At 38.9% G+C, this 3,525-nt stretch overlaps 1 pseudogene; it reads right to left on the bottom strand.

Annotated features, from left to right (window-relative positions):
• Positions 1 to 1,408, bottom strand: part of LOC143040797 (sialin-like) — a 28,674-nt pseudogene extending 27,266 nt beyond the window's left edge.
• Positions 1,409 to 3,525: the final 2,117 nt, after the last annotated feature.

Below are 3,525 nucleotides of genomic sequence, written 5' to 3'. Positions count from 1 at the left end.
TGGTTGGAAATAAATTTTGCTAAATAATCTGAGGCTGAACCCGCTTGCTAACAGTGATGCAGTTTAGTCTTTGTCCTGACTCACGTCAAGTGATTTCAGGAAGATTGGGAAATGTCGGAGTAGTGGCAAAGGTGTAGCGTCATTCATCAATTTTGTGAAAGTTCACGTGCCATAGATAAATAATTAATATTTTATATATTACTATTTAGTATATTAATAACGTTATGTATTGGCATACATCAGCACTTGACACTTGTTAACGTCACACCAGCTGATCACGATGTTTGGGCGAGTCCCTTTGTTATACTTGTGGAACGGCGTGTGTTGTCGTAGTTCAGTGTCAAATTGTCTTACAATCAACACGTGTATTCGATTATTTGTCAGTTTGATGTTGTTGTGTAGGATCATGCTTTAATTTGTAGGTCTCTGTTTTTACTACCACTACTACTTATGGTATATCATACCCACGTAAACCGTGTATCCTTCGCATAAACCAACTTGTCCCTCCACAGAGACAAGGACCTTTCTTGTTATGACTTGATTCTTTGGGTGAAAGGGGCCATAAGAGTAAGAGGACCTGCTTACCTCGTCAGAAGCTTCTTCGTCGTCTCCGTCGAACGCTGGACAGATGTTGCCAGAGTCGTTCTTCGTGTTGTTTCCAGATTTGACCATCACCAAAATGGCCACGGACAAGTTGACCCTCATGGAGTAAGCAGATGCAATACCGAAAAACCCCATCAATGCTAGAGTGTACCTCGCTCCCCAAAATCCTGTACATTTTTCGAAAGAAAAATTGGTTTTGAGTCACGCATATATGAAAATGTCGTCCTCCTCCTTCTTGGTAAACATGATATTTCGTTTATTTATTCGTGACGAGTTATGATACGATAACTCTGCGTTACCAGACACTACGACACTCCAGAAAGTCTGGAGCAACTTAATCTCAAGTGTACACAATTCGCCTAAGTGCTATGAATGAAATCAGAGATAGAGATTTTTTTGTAACTCACTAAGACCTACAAGCTCAAGTGTCCTTGGTTGGCCATAACATCAAGGAAGGAGCTATTCTAGCCACGAATTGAGCTCCAATGATATGTTATGCAATATATTTCATCCTACAATACCTATGGTAGTAAAATGTACACACACACACACACACACACACACACACACACACACACACACACACACACACACACACACACACACACACACACACACACACCGATAGCAACAAATTCCTTAATTCCGTACCTTTTGGTGGGCTAACTTTGTTAACACAGAGGAGATCACTGGATTTGGAAACGGCGAAGATGAGATCATCGTTGCCTCTGGATCCGGATGAACCTCTTCTGAAGTCGTGTGGATCGCAAATGTCCATCAAAACGGTGCCTCCGGTCAGAGACATTTTGCAGTTGCTAATCGAAATGAAAATAATATATCATATATATATATATATATATATACATATATATATATATATATATATATGTGTGTGTGTGTGTGTGTGTGTGTGTGTGTGTGTGTGTGTGTGTGTGTGTGTGTGTGTGTGTGTGTGTGTGTGTGTGTGTGTGTGTGTGTGTGTGTGTGTGTGTGTGTGTGTGTACCATTTGCATATTCGTCATCGGCGTTAAAGTCGTACAGTTTCCAGCAAATGTTCTGTTGTAGTATTCCTTGAGTAAGCTATATACAATATACGACATATATTAAATATAATACATGATATACGATATACAATGTATAATACATTTAGGCTTCTTAATCCAACACTTGCCAACCACCACTTGTGCAGTCGTTTGACCCCAGGACATAAACCAACTTCGTGAATTGGCCGAGGACATAAAACATCACCAGTTTTCCAAGTGGGGTTGAAAGAGACTGATAGGAAAGCTGGTAAAAAGAGGAGTAGAAGACGGGTGTTGTATTTTTATAGTTTAGGTGTTTATAGATAACACAGTCAGCAGGCGAAGAGTTGCATAAGTTTGTTCTCCGCCATGTGCTTTAACACAATGTCCGGGGGCCCACTGCTGACTTTAAAAATTTGTAACCTAAGTGATATATGAAGAGATTCGAGATTGCTTAAGTAAGCAATATTGCCATACAGACTTGTAACAACGGATCTGCTTGGGGAAAGGATGGAAGAGGAAATTCAATTGGTTCACGATTGTAAGATCACGCCCTTTGGGGAGGATCTTAATTATAAGGTTAAAGATCATTGGACTAAGGAAATCACTAGGTCACTGCAAAGCTCACGTAGGACCTAGCGTACGTACTCTCGCGGGATTCCTTTAGTGTACCTCAGAGAAGGACTCTGTATAAGAATTAACGGAAGAAAGGAAGAAAAATTTCTAACTTTCATTCTCCCTAGACGGAATATTATAATTGTAGGAAAATATTATATTAAATTGAACTTAACTAAATTAATGATTGGAGGCAACAGGACCTACCGACTAAAATTTGTGAGCGACTAGGCAAATGTAACGAAACAGTGGTGAAAGGTGGGGGAAAGGGTTCATGTCCTGGGCCCAAACGTCCGCAAAAGTGGCGGTTGGCGAGTGCTGGATTAAAATACCTACGTATAATATACTGTAAAATATACATCACATGAAAATGTATCAACCAAAAGCCCTCTCCGTCTTAAAAAGGATGACCTTATAATGTACACTATATAGCATGTAATATGGAACATAAATTATTCAGTATGTTATATACGTTATGCAGTATGGAATATGCAACTTGCAATGTGAAATATTCAATTTGCAATACCCAATGCAAAATATAAAACTTACGATGTTAAGAGTACAATGTACAAGGTGCAACATGTAATATACAATATCTAGTATTCAATATGCAACATGTAACATACAATATGCAATATACAACATATACATAATGCAATATGTAAAATAAAATATACAACATACAGTACACAGTATACAATATGCAACATACCATACAGCATGCAGAATTTAATACACAATATTCAACACACAATATTCAACATACAACATACAATGTACAACGTATGATACCCAATATGCAATATATAGTATGCACTCTACAATATAAAGTACACAATATATACTATACAATAGCCTGGTTGGACTGAGAAAGTACAACATCCTTTCTCTGTCACCAACCTCTATAGGACAGGTTGGTGCAAAAGGACGTGAGGCCCATTGCGACAGCAAATTAAGACAAATGATGTTTTCTGTTGTGCCTTTCATTACCAATGAGGGATACCGACAGAAGGGCAAAATGTGATGAGTAATGACAATTAGAAAAGATTGTGTTCGAACCTCAAGTCACCTCGGTGTATGTCGTTCAGCTGGGCGCGGAGTCGACTAGAGGGGGGCATTCTCAAAGAATTCCAAGGACGTGCAGAGGGGCGAGCTTACGACTCTTTATCTTGCAAGTATTATACAAAAATACATATCAGGGGTTCACGAATCAGGGTAAAAATCATCATAAAAGAAACGCAATTTTAGGTGATGCAGGCGTGTCATTTTTGTTGTGACAGGAAGC

The sequence above is a fragment of the Oratosquilla oratoria genome, chromosome 29 (assembly GCF_046742065.1).
Source record: "Oratosquilla oratoria isolate Oo_2021 chromosome 29, ASM4674206v1, whole genome shotgun sequence".
Classification (NCBI taxonomy): domain Eukaryota; kingdom Metazoa; phylum Arthropoda; class Malacostraca; order Stomatopoda; family Squillidae; genus Oratosquilla; species Oratosquilla oratoria.
Note: the sequence above shows the minus strand (reverse complement) of the source record. Positions and strands in the feature narration are given on the sequence as shown.